Source organism: Bubalus kerabau, chromosome X (genome assembly GCF_029407905.1).
Source record: "Bubalus kerabau isolate K-KA32 ecotype Philippines breed swamp buffalo chromosome X, PCC_UOA_SB_1v2, whole genome shotgun sequence".
Classification (NCBI taxonomy): Eukaryota; Metazoa; Chordata; class Mammalia; order Artiodactyla; family Bovidae; genus Bubalus; species Bubalus kerabau.
The window spans coordinates 40,889,426-40,903,423 of NC_073647.1; the positions used below are offsets into that span (position 1 = coordinate 40,889,426).

At 38.3% G+C, this 13,998-nt stretch overlaps 1 protein-coding gene across 3 annotated transcripts in view; it reads left to right on the top strand.

Annotated features, from left to right (window-relative positions):
- FMR1NB (FMR1 neighbor) overlaps positions 1 to 13,998 on the top strand; it is a 48,659-nt gene that overhangs the window by 13,174 nt on the left and 21,487 nt on the right. The window lies entirely within an intron of this gene.

Below are 13,998 nucleotides of genomic sequence, written 5' to 3' on the forward strand. Positions count from 1 at the left end.
TGTTTTCCTCTATTTCTTTGCATTGATCACTGAAGAAGGCTTTCTAATCTCTTCTTGCTATTCTTTGGAACTCAGCATTCAGATGTTTATATCTTTCCTTTTCTCCTTTGCTTTTCGCTTCTCTTCTTTTTACAGCTATTTGTAAGGCCTCCCCAGACAGCCATTTTGCTCTTTTGCATTTCTTTTCCATGGGGATGGTCTTGATCCCTGTCTCCTGTACAATGTCACGAACCTCATTCCATAGTTCATCAGGCACTCTATCTATCAGATCTAGGCACTTAAATCTATTTCTCACTTCCACTGTATAATCATAAGGCATTTGATTTAGGTCATACCTGAATGGTCTAGTGGTTTTCCCTACTTTCTTCAATTTAAGTCTGAATTTGGCAATAAGGAATTCAAGGTCTGAGCTGCAGTCAGCTCCTGGTCTTGTTTTTGCTGACTGTATAGAGCTTCTCCATCTTTGGCTGCAAAGAATATAATCAATCTGATTTCGGTGTTGACCATCTGGTGATGTCCATGTATAGAGTCTTCTCTTGTGTTGTTGGAAGAGGGTGTTTGTTATGACCAGTGCATTTTCTTGGCAAAACTCTATTATAGTCTTTGCCCTGCTTCATTCCGTATTCCAAGGCCAAATTTGCCTGTTACTCCAGGTGTTTCTTGACTTCTTCAACTACCAGTTGCCTAGTTTTATAAAAAGTCAAGCTGCAGTTACTAGCTTCCAGCAGATATTGTTTTGAGAATGGTGGCATCCAAGCCTGACAAGACTCAGAAAACTAAAGTGTTTACCAATACAAGATCTAATCTGAAAGTACACCCATAGCATCACCTAGTTATTTCCCAGGATATCTCAACCATAGCTACTGGATTTTGACTTTTAATTGTAGGCTTTTCCTTAATAGCCAAAGCAGATTTCACCATTAATGACGTCAGTGTTTCTCTAGGTATGAGAAGATGCAAGAATTGGGACTCAAAAAATCTTCTCCTGAAAAGATCTAACTGTCTGAAGGCCTGTTCTGCCAGTTTTTCCCAGAGCACAGCGTGCCTCATTCCTGATTTTCACCTTGAACTCCTTTCAGGGGTGTTGAAAGTCAGCAGTTGCAGCAGCCATGATTTAATCTTTGTAGATGTAGGTGGCAAGTGTCAGTCTTCAGTTGGTAGAGCCCCTTTTTGCTCATAAACTTGACCATGATTTTGAGGGGGGCATTTCATGACCATTTTATCCCATGGTGCTAAGAATATCCATTCTCAGGTTTGGCAAAGATTTTGTTGACAGGCCACTCAATGTGCTGTTACTGGAGTAGGCCATAAAACAGTATCCAAAATTCTCTGGACCACCTGTCTTACTAGCCTCTTGGTCCAGGAAAATATTCCCTCTTGTTGCTTCTTCCCATATCTAGAGTTACACTGTTAGCATCATCGATCTCATATGGGACTATATATTATTCCATTAGAGGCCTCAGACACACATTTGACAGTGTAAGAAACAGCAATTTTGTAAAACAGGTGAAATACAAATAACATAGCCAGCAGTATTAGTAAAGTCACAAGTAAGACTTAAGAGCTTCCATTAGATATAGCCCAGTCATCTCAGATGTATCTCAGGTCATCTGACTTAGTTCTGTAGAATCTTTATCTTCCAGGGAAATTATATGTTGGCACCACCGTCTATAAGGCACATAGCCCAGTTTTCTAGTGTTACTAGACTGATTATTCTTAGTATGATTTAATTGTTTCCAACACAAAGGAGACTTTAAACCTGAATTACCATAGCCTTGTGTTATCTATATAAATCCATCCCATAATTGTGGGAGATTTTTCCTTCTTTGCTGAAACTTTTCTTATTGCTCTGATTGAGCTTGAGTAATAGAAAAAAGCTCAAATTTATGGCCAGAGTCAGAGCAGGCATTATTAATTGGCCCAGTGAGGGGATCCCATCTAGTAATACCACAGTAACCTGACTATGACTATAATTTTTTTAAGTAAATTTTCTCAGAGCCAACCAGTTAGAGTCTTGTAGTAGAGAAATTTACCAAGGTAACCCAGAACTAGACACAGGTAATTGGCCACAAACCCAACAACTGAATTGATTTCTAAAACTAGCATAGAATCAGGCCTATGATAGAAAAGCATTTGATTTATATGCAAAGGTCTAAGAAATCAAGAAAACATAAATGATCATATGAATCAGGTCCAGCATCCTGGGCAAACTGTCTACCTCTGATGTCGTCATCTTCTCATCTTGGTGTAGTATAGTTTCTCCTGCTTGAGCATCATTTTAAGGTGAGATCAGGTCAGCTGTCTTCTCTATAGACCAATCCAGTGTAGGGGCCTTTGGAAGTGGGAATTAATCTAAGAGTTAATTTCCCTTCAGTTTCATTGTGCATGAGCTAGTTAAGAGTACCTGGTAAAAAAGAGTCCTTCCATCCAGACAGTCCCTTAAATTATGTCTTTTTCCAGTCCTGGTTGCAGGTCATGAGGCATCTGATACTCATCCAAAGATAGATTACTGAGATAAGCTTCAGAAACAAACTTAGGGTATTCTTTAAGAATTCAATTAAATTTTACATTAATATCACATAACAGCAAAGAACTATCTACGAGATGCAGACCTCCATTGACAAACTGGGATTTAACATTTTTGAAGTATCTTTTTCTCCCTAAAATTACCCTCATTTTTATCAAATATAACCAAATTAAGGCTAGTTTGTTTGCAAAATAGGTCTGTTCTCACTAATTTTGGTCTGATGATTTATATAACCATAATTGATCATAGACTTTTTATTTTGCTGAAACATTCATAGAATCTCAGACTGAACTTTTAAAATAAAACAGGGCTGGGGAAACTCACACCAAAGGCTTATCACAGATTTTGCCTAACAAATCTAGGTGAATTCTTCCCTTTTTAAGGTCTCAAAAATTTCTTGAGATTTTTGTACCCGTGAGTTAACCTTCCTAACTCATTTGATAAACCTACTGGAAACCTAAGAATTTCCAATTTTTGGAGGAGTCAGATAGAGAGAAAATATAATTGTTTTGTTTATAACATTTAATTTTACCAAAGTATTGTCATAATTAGCTTGAGGAAGGTTTTCCCTACTCGCTGAAAACCAGTAATTTTTCAGATAGAAACCATAAAAGTTATAAGCATATCTGCTGGTTCATTCAGTCCTTTTGTTAACTTTTGTGAAGTCATCAGGTTTTCCATTAGAATACCAGGACATATCAGAATGTTAAGAACTCCATATAATTTCTAGGATATCTGTATTAGTAATTTTAGCATACATTATAATAGGAGCAGATTTATTACTCATTTGATAATCTTTTTCATGTAATTTAACCAACCAAATAAACAGTTTAATATCTCTTTTTGGGATGTTTCAGGGGCCCTCTGAAGCACCCCAAAGTTAGCTAGAGGTCAAAAGAACTTCAAAAGAAGTCTAAATAAGAAGTTGTATCAAAAAGATCAATTAAAAGGGTTTAGAACATTTGGTCAGATTTAGTCCATGTTGATGGGTGTATCATTTAGCTTGTTGATATGTCACAATAGGCCTAAATACCAAGGCTCAAGGTCTAGTGAAAGTCAGCTCCGCCATCTTGGACCTAGTTGACTCTAACCAGTTTTCTTAAGGCTGTGTCATTTCTAGCAAAATCCATTTATCTAACTAATTGTAATCCAATTTTAGAAAATCCTGATCATGCATAACTCTTTAGTATTTTTCACACCTTTTTCTTTCTTTTTTTTTAATACTGAGAACACACTTACTACTTTCATTTAGCAACCAAGAACTAACTTTTATATTAGCATTTTATAGATTGGTGAGCATAAATATCAGTGATAATTTCTAAAACCCTTGCTTTCTTAAAACATTTTAGGATGGCACCAAACATTATTCATTTATAGTCCCAAATCTCTTTAGTTTCTCTGTAAAAGGAAATTAGTGCTTAGTAGTAAATGTTTCCAGAGAAGGCAATGGCACCCCACTCCAGTACTCTTGCCTAGAAAATCCCATGGACGGAGGAGCTTGGTAAGCTGCAGTCCATGGGATCGCTAAGAGTTGGACACGACTGAGCTACTTCACTTTCACTTTTCATTTTCATGCATTGGAGAAGGAAATGGCAACCCACTTCAGTGTTCTTGCCTGGAGAATCCCAGGGACGGGGGAGCCTGGTGGGCTGCCATCTATGGGGTCACACAGAGTTGGACACAACTGAAGCAACTTAGCAGCAGCAGTAAATGTTTCAAAATCTTATTTTATTTGGAAATGACCTAACTATTCAATAGACTTCCAACACTTAGCACAACCCTTAGAAATTTAAGTTATGCCAATCTGGAGAGACAATTTTAGACAGATATTTCTAAAGAATAATTATTCTTAATAGAGTTTATATTAAAGCTCATATCTCATTTACATTTTTTTAGAAGTTTCTTCACTCGAGGTAATTTCCTTATTGACAGACTTGTAACAGATATAATATTTAACTTATATTAAACCTAGGTACAATGAAAATATTCTACTTAATGTTAATTACTCTAAGACATGTCTATATTAGATAGGTCAACAAACAAACATTAATATAGGTATTTAATACTGAATATTTCCCAGTTCACATGAACCTGGAATTTATTGTTTAATTTAGAATTATTTGATTTGTAAGTGCTTACCTTTTTTAAGCCAGTTAAATAGAGCTCATTTACAAATTAACCTCAAAAATATTACCCAGAGACAAAGACATATCAAGACATATTTAGACAGACACAGTGCAAGATCTAGCTTCATTTTCTAAGTTTAGTCATGAATTAGATATTACAATATAAAATTTACTAGTTTATAAAAAAACAGTTGAAATAAATAAAAATTTTAAGTCTTTTTCCCCTTTTCCCTCAGTCTCAGGAGTTAGAGATGGTCTAGATAAGTGTTCCTGAGAGCCCTGGTCTCAAGGCACAGGGAAAGAAAATCAAGTTCTAACAAAATGGCGGCAGGTCTAAACCAAATGGTGGCCAGACAAAGCAAAATGACCATCAAAATCACAACACAGAACACAGAGTTAAAACACACACATATAAACCTGGCAGTCCTCATCAGACACTCCCTTAAATACAAGAATACAGTCTCTCAGAAAGCCTCCTATAGAGACACAGAACTTCAGATCCAAGTACTAACATCAAAGATTTCAAAGGGAGAAAAGGAAGCCAGGTTGAAAGAAGAATGGGGAGGAGGCGGGAGAGGGGAGCAAAAGGGGTGGCCTTACAGATGTCTCCTGCCACCTACAGATATCCAGGCGTTATGGGACTTTTCCCTGGGCCTCCAGAGAAGGGAGAACTGGAACTCGGCCCTACCAGAAATCAGACCAGACCAGAACCAGAATTCAAGTTCTCTGCCAAGAGGAGGTGATCAGTCTCCAATCCTCAGCTCAGACTGAGGGCCCTTCGACCAGATTCCTGCGTCCAGGACGGGGGACTAGAAAAACGGGGAAGGATAAGAAGGGTTAAGGAGAGGAAAGAGAGAGGGAAGGGGAGAGAGGTCAATAAAGTCTCTTGTTCCTTACCGGTCGGGGCACTCTGGCCAGTTGTCCGCATCAGGAGGAGACCAGGGACAAAAGGGTCCCAGTTGCGGCCTCTGGATCTGGTCCATTGGCAGGCAAGCTGGCCCCTGAGTACCCTGAGTGGTCAGGATGTCAGTCTCAGCTAACAAGAGTCCCGGCAGAGTCGCCATTTGTTGCAGGAAGGCGGACCCCTTCCAGGGCCCAAAACTGGGCTCTTGTTTAACACTTGGAAATGAATTGTCTGAGGAGACACATGTGCTGACAAAGCAAGAGATTTTATTAAGAAAGGGCACCCAGGTGGAGAGCAGTAGGGTAAGGGAACCCAGGAGAACTGCTCTGCCACGTGGCTTGCAGTCTCGGGTTTTATGGTGGTGGGATTAGTTTCTGGGTGGTCTTTGGCCAATCATTCTAATTCAGAGTCTTTCCTGGTGGCGCATGCATCACTCAGCCAAGATGGATGCTAGGGAGAGGGATTCTGGGAAGTGGACGGACACGCGGTGTCTCCTTTAGACCTTTCCCGAACTCTTCTGTTTGGTGGTGGCTCCTTAGTTCCGTATTCCTTATCAGGATCTCCTGTCATAAAACAACTCATGCAAATGGTTACTATAGTGCCTGGCCAGGGTGGGCAGTCTCAATCCGTGTGCTTCCCCTAACAATACCATTAGCTACTGTTCACATTCTGTCTTTTCACCCTTTAATCTAGTTCTTCATCTGACATACTTCACTACAGAGCAGGGTTGGCAGCATGATTTTCCAAATGAAAATGTAGGATGGGGGGCTCCTTTGTTCAAAATGTATTATGAATTTCAAGATGATAGAAAAACATTAAACCAACTGTAGGACTGTTTTGGAGAAGGCATTGGCGAACCACTCGAGTACTCTTGCCTGGAAAATGCCATGGACGGAGGAGCCTGGTAGGCTGCAGTCCATGGGGTCGCTAAGAGTCAGACACGACTGAGCGACTTCACTTTCCCTTTTCACTTTCATGCATTGGAGAAGGAAATAGCAACCCACTCCAGTGTTCTTGCCTGGAGAATCCCAGGGACGGGGGAGCCTGGTAGGCTGCCGTCGGTGGGGTCGCACAGAGTTGGACACGACTGAAGCGACTTAGCAGCAGCAGCAGCAGGACTGTTTTAAGAGTCACATTCTGTAGACTGCACAGGTCACATGCCCATGAAGCCCACAGCTTTGAGTCTGTTTTATTTTTTCACTTTGAAACTTAGTTAGATTTTCAGTCTTTTTTTTTTTTTTTTTTTTGGTAACAGGGAAATTAAAAAATAAAAATTCTTTGTGACAGGGAAACATAATTGGTGTTTTACCATTTCTTGTTGCCATTTAGGGATGCTGGTTCCTAATCTTTCATTTGCTGAGCTTAATAAGTGTACAGATGCAAATTAGAAGCATAGAGGATAGAATTATTCTGCATATGAAAAACAATGGGGGAGGGGAAAGAGTATGGAGCCTAATAAGGTGAAGAAGAAGCTCTGAAAAGACCTGGGCACTGGCTGATGGGAGATTCTGGAGAGAGAAAAGGACAGCTGCTTCTGAGAATGAAAGAACAGGGATATCAAAGGGGATTTTTATAAAGGTTTGCCATATGGTGAGTGGTGTCAAACCTTGTTTGGTGTCATGGTAGTTTTTCTATACTAGTCATGTATATTTTTTTCTACACTTTCATAATAAATACCTAAATAGTGAAAATTAAATACACCCATAAATACTCAGCTGTGTTCCACCTAAAATCAAATCATGTACTGCTGATGATACTTATACATACTTTAGGAAATAGTGTTCATGTTAATTTTAAAATAATTGTCTTTCAGAGTAGGGAAAAGAGCAGTGGTAGGGAGCAGATTAAACATGCTGGAGGCTTTTGGTTCAGGCTGCTGCTGATGGGTGCTTACCTGAGTAAACATTTAATTGCCTCTTTCTTTTGTACCCATTGAAGTGACCAAAATATCTGTAATAGTTGAAAACTCAGAGAGCCAAGAAGGGTGCTATCTTTATTTATATACCAAAAATTTGGAGGGATTTCTGAAAGATAGCCAAGCTAGACACTACTGAGAGAAGTTGCAGCAGACCTGTATTTCACTTCAGCTAAAGCCAAGCCTGTCTGGGAGGGTTTGGAGGCTAGAGTACCCTGAATTGGAGATCAGTTTGCATCCTGCAAGGACTCCAGAGAGCACACCCCCTGCAGAAGACAACCTGGTATGGAGACTCAAGTCACTTTATGCTACTGCCAGCTGATACTTCTTCAGATGGTGTGTTGACAAGGGTAGTCAAGGTCAGCACTGAGTAAACAAATGGCAGTACAGAACACAAAGATCCTGTCAAGGCTCCTTCCAACTGTGGTTCCTTTTCTGTATGATGCAGAGCAATGAGCCCTCTAATCTGGCAAAATATGGCTGGCAATATTAATCTAATTTCTTGTTCCCTGGGCTTCCAAGCCCCTTGTATGGTCAGTCTCTCCTAATCTTTTTTTTTTTTTTGTAAGCTGAAATATCTCAGAGAGGTCAGCTCCTGTTTAAAGTAGATCCTCTACCCTATATTGTATTGATATCCACTTTCCTCATAGCACACATTGCAATTTATAGTTATTTAATTTGTTAGTTTACTTTTTTTTGTTTTCTGTACTATATCATAAGCTTCATGAGGGTAGGGATCTTATGTGATTTGTTCACTCATGTATTCCCAAAACCTCAAATATAATAGGCATTAGCTGAGCCAGAAGGGAAGCCCAGGAATACTGGAGTGGGTAGCCTATCCTTTATCCAGAGATCTTCCCAACCCAGGAATTGAACTGGGGTCTCCTGCATTGCAGGCAGTTTCTTTACCAACTGAGCTATCAGGGAAGCCCATAATTATTTGTTAGTTTACTTTTTTTGTTTTCTCCACTATATGGTGAGCTTCATGAGGGTAGGGATCTTACCTGATCTGTTCACTGATATATTCCCAAAACCTCAAATATAATAGAACGAGTAGGGGTTAGGATAAAACAAACAGAACAAAATGAGGTATTTTTAACATTGCCAAGATATTGTAGTACACAGTGAAGATAAAACTATAATGAATGAACATTTATGCATAATGCTAAAATATATAAAACAAATGGTCTTAGAAATTGAAGTGGGAATGGACAAATATACAATTGTAGTGGCAGACTATGATACACATATTTTAGTCCTTGACAGAAAAAAGTAAAAATATTGACCATTTGAATAATACAATTAGATTGATTTAACATGTATAACAAAGTTCATATTCATATAATAAAGTTCATATCGCAATAAAGTACCCTACAGGCTGAGAATATACACTCAGGTACATGTGTATGGAAGCTGGTCTCATTAAAATAAGAAAGAATATTTCATTTATATAAAGGAGATTTACAAATTGCAAGTGAATATTCTTATGATTCAATCTTGATAATTACTTTATAAGCAAATGATTTCCTAGGAAAATTAAACTCATGAGCATGAAGCAATAGTTATTTTCTATAGAATAGAACCATCTAGAAAGGAACAATCCCCCTTCAAAACTTACAGACTCAGACTTTATGGATGAGTTTTTCCAAACCTTTAATGTATCAAATATTTCCTATTCTGTTTAAACTGTTTAAGTATAGAAAAGAATATGAAAAGCTTCCCAGATTATTTTAGGAAGAAGATATAACTGTCATGCCAAAACCTATAGAGATAGCAAACAACAGAAAGCTGCAGGCACACTTGACTTAGAAATGTTGATCCACAAATTCTGTATACAGCATTAACACTTTGGGCTTTATTTCAGGAATGCAAGAATATTTTAATATTGGGAAATATGTTAATCTTCAACAATTAAGAGGCAGAGGAAAATATCATCATGGTAGTAAATATTAAAAGCATTTGATAAAATCCCACTTCCATTCTTGCTTAAAAATAAAGCAAAATAACAGAAAATTTATAGTAAACTAGGACTAGGGGAGTACATTCTTAATTTAGTAAAAAATTTCTTTCTTAAGCCAGAAATTTCTGTCTTCATCTGTATTTAGTGATATTGTAGTTGTATAGATCTAAAATGAAACTGAAGACCAATGAGCAGCACTAAGGAGAGTAAAATAGTAAGTTAGAAAATAAACTCCTTGCCTTTCTTACATACCAGCAGTAATCAGCTAGAAAATGTGGTGAAGTAGATCATATTCATATAAAAAGAAAATATACTTGACATATGGAAATGAGTGTAATAAGAATGGTATAGGACCTATATGAATGTAACTATAAACCTTACTCAGGGAGATAAAAAAGAGACTTGAACAAGTGAGATTCTTGAGTGAGGTAATTTTGTACTGTTATCCATTCTCTCTCAATGAATCTACATTTAAGAAAATTCAAACTAGGTATACAAGGCACACAATAAATGTTTTTGAATGAATGTTAAATAAGGAACATAATTACCATAAAAATATTTTTAGGATTCTTTGAACTGACAGAATGATTCTAAGTTTCATCTAAAAAATTCTTCAGAGTTGAGAATAAAATTTTGATAATGAGGATTAATGAAAAGATTGCCAGATCAATTACTAAAGCTTATTGGTGCATGAATGGATAGTTTAATGGAACAAAATAGGAAGTCAAGAAACAAATCTATGACTGAGGACTTAGACTATTCTGGTGATATCATAAGTAGGAAAGGATGGATTTAATAAATGGACTTAAGAAAACTGGAAAAAATGTATCCCTACTTCATATATCAAAATATTTTCTAGGTGAATTAAAGATTTACATTTAAAAAGTGAAACTAAATTTCTCAAGTGCACATGGAACCTTCTCCAGGATAGATCACATCCTGGGCCATAAATCTAGCCTTGGTAAATTCAAAAAAATTGAAATCATTCCAAGCATCTTTTCTGACCACAATGCAGTAAGATTAGATGTCAATTACAGGAGAAAAACTGTTAAAAATTCCAACATATGGAGGCTGAACAACACTTCTGAATAACCAACAAATCACAGAAGAAATCAAAAAAGAAATCAAAATATGCATAGAAACGAATGAAAATGAAAACACAGCAACCCAAAACCTATGGGACACGGTAAAAGCAGCGCTAAGGGGAAGGTTCATAGCAATACAGGCTTAACCTCAAGAAACAAGAAAAACGTCAAATAACCTAACTCTACACCTAAAGCAACTAGGATCATATCTTATTTTCAAGACTATGAACTCTTCCCTCTGGACTGGTTCCAAGAGTCTCATAGCATCCAGTTTATCAATAATTATAAATTTCTTTTGTGGCCCTTAGCGGGACATGCTTTTCTTTTATTCTTCCTGTCTCCTACACTCTTGTTCCTCTGCCTTTTGTAAAACCGGCCTGAACATCTTGAAGTTCACGATTCACATATTTTTGAAGCATGGCTTGGAGAATTTTGAGCATTACTTTACTCGTGTATGAGATGAGTGTAATTGTGCGCTAGTTTGAACATTCTTTGACATTGCCTTTCTTTGGGATTGGAATGAAAACTGACCTTTTCCAGTCGTGTGGCCACTGCTGAGTTTTCCAAATTTGATGGCATATTGAGTGCAGCACTTTCACAGCATCATCTTTCAGGATTTGAAATAGCTCAACTGTAATTCCATCACCTCCACTAGCTTTGTTCGTAGTGATGTTTCCTAAGGCCCACTTGACTTCACATTCCAGAATGTCTGGCTCTAGGTGAGTGATCACACACCATCATGATTATCTGGGTCATGAAGATCTTTTTTGTACAGTTCTTCTGTGTATTCTTGCCACCTCTTCTTAATATCTTCTGCTTCTGTTAGGTCCATACCGTTTCTGTCCTTTATTGATCCCATCTTTGCGTGAAATGTTCCCTTGAAATTGGTATTTCAATTTCCCATAAAATTGGTATCTCTAATTTTCTTGAAGGGATCTCTAGTCTTTCCCATTCTATTGTTTTCCTCTATTTCTTTGCATGGATTGCTGTGGAAGGCTTTCTTCTCTCTCCTTGCTATTCTTTGGAACTCTGCATTCAAATGGGTATATCTTTCCTTTTCTCCTTTGTTTTTCCCTTCTCTTCTTTTCACAGTGTTTTGTAAGGCTTCCTCAAAGAGCCATTTTGCTTTTTTACATTTCTTTTTCTTGTGGATGGTCTTGATCCCTGTCTCCTGTACAATGTCATGAACCTCCATCCATAGTTCATCAGGCACGCTGTCTATCAGATCTAGTCCTTTAAGTATTATTTCCCACTTCCACTGTATAATCATAAGGGATTGATTTAGGTCATAGCTGAATGGTCTAGTGATTTTCTTGACTTTCTTCAATTTAAGTCTGAATTTGGCAATAAGGAGTTCATGATCTAAGCCACAGTCAGCTCCCGGTTTGTTTTTGCAGACTTTATAGAACTTCTCCATCTTTGGCTGCAAAGAACATAATCAATCTGATTTCGCTGTTGATCATCTGGTGATGTCCATGTGTAGAGTCTCCTCTTGTGTTGTTGGAAGAGGGTGTTTGCTATGACCAGTGCATTCTCTTGGCAAAGCTCTATGAGCCTTTGCCTTCCTTCATTCTGTACTCCAAGGCCAAATTTGCCTGTTACTTGCTTTCTACTTTTGCATTCCAGTCCCCTATAATAAAAAGGATATCTTTTTTGGGTGTTAGTTTTAAAAGGTCTTGTAGGTCTTCATAGAACTGTTCAACTTCAGCTTCTTCAGCATTACTGGTCGGGGCATAGACTTGGATTACCATGATATTGAGTGGTTTGCCTTGAAAAAGAACAGCGATCATTCTGTCGTTTTTGAGATTGCATCCAAATACTGCATTTTGGACTCTTCTGTTGACTGGTGGCTAGTCCATTTCTCCTAGGGGATTCTTGGTCACAGTAGTAGATATAATGGTCACCTGAGTTAAATTCACCCATTCCAGTCCATTTTAGTTTGCCGAATCCTAAAATGTCGCCGTTCACTCTTGCCCTCTCCTGTTTGACCACTTCCAATTTGCCTTGATTCATGGACCTAACATTCCAGGTTCCTATGCAATATTGCTCTTTACAACATTGGATCTTGCTTCCATTACCAGTCACATCCACAACTGGGTGTTGTTTTTGCTTTGGCACCATCCCTTCATTGTTTCTGGAGTTAGTTCTCCACTGATCTTCTGTAGCATATTGGGCATCTACTGACCTGGGGAGTTCCTCTTTCAGTGTCCTATCTTTTTGCCTTTTCATACTGTTCATGGGGTTCTCAAGGCAAGAATACTGAAGTGCCTTGCTATTCCCTTCTCCAGTGTTCTTTGTAATATCAATAAATTGTAAAAAACTTAAATGTCTTGGTATGGGAGAAATTATCAACTCATTTATAATAGAGTTGTATAATGGAATGCCGTTAAGTTATTAAAGACAATGTTGGAAAATCCTTAATGATATGGACAAATCCTTATTATGGGAATGAGGATGGATATACTCTCCCCTTATATAGGAGGGAATCATGCCAGTAAAACTACAACCAGATTGTTCTGAAGTGGTGAGGAAGGAGGTAATGTTTACAATGTCTAAAACCTTGTGTTTTTTTTTAAATCAGTAAATAAAGAAGCCAACATATTTGCCAAGAGTTTCTGTGATGGCATCTAATTTAATTGGAATACATACTGTTTCCAAGTTGTTAATTGATTGGGCTTCTGAATGTCAAGGACTTCTCTGGAAACTTAACTGGTAAAGAATCTGCCTGCAATGCAGGAAACCCCGGTTCAATTCCTGGGTCTGGAAGATCCTCCACAAGTGGAGGCTACCCACTCCAGTATTCTTGTTCTTCCCTTCTGGCTCAGATGGTAAAGAATGCACCTGCAGTGCAGAAGACCTGGGTTGGATCCCTGGGTTGGGAGGATCCCCTGGAGAAGGGAACAGCTACCCACTCAGTATTCTTACCTGGAGAATTCCATGGACAGGGGAGCCTGACAGGCTACAGTCCATGCGGTCACAAAGAGTAGGACATGACTGAGTGACCTTCACACTGAATGTCAAGACTATCAGAGGCAAATTCACTATTGTAGTTTACAGTTCAACAATGGCATGTTCCAGCCTATGGTTTAAACATCTTAAAATGTATTTTTTAATTAATTTATTTCAACTTAATACTCAGTTTTTTGTTTCACAGCAAAAATGTATTCTGATTATTAATTGTACCTAGCTGCTATGAGTTTTCTTGCCTGGAAAATCCCATGGATGGAGGAGCCTGGTGGCTGCAGTCCACGGGGTCGCTAAGAGTTGGGCATGACTGAACGACTTCACTTTCCCTTTTCACTTTCATGCATTGGAGAAGGAAATGGCAGCCTACTCCAGTGTTCTTGCCTGGAGAATCCCAGGGACGGGAGAGCCTGGTGGGCTGCTGTCTATGGGCTTGCACAGAGTCGGACATGACTGAAGTGACTTAGCAGCAGCAGCAGCAGCTATGAGTTTTAAATACAATGTCTATTAGTTCTTA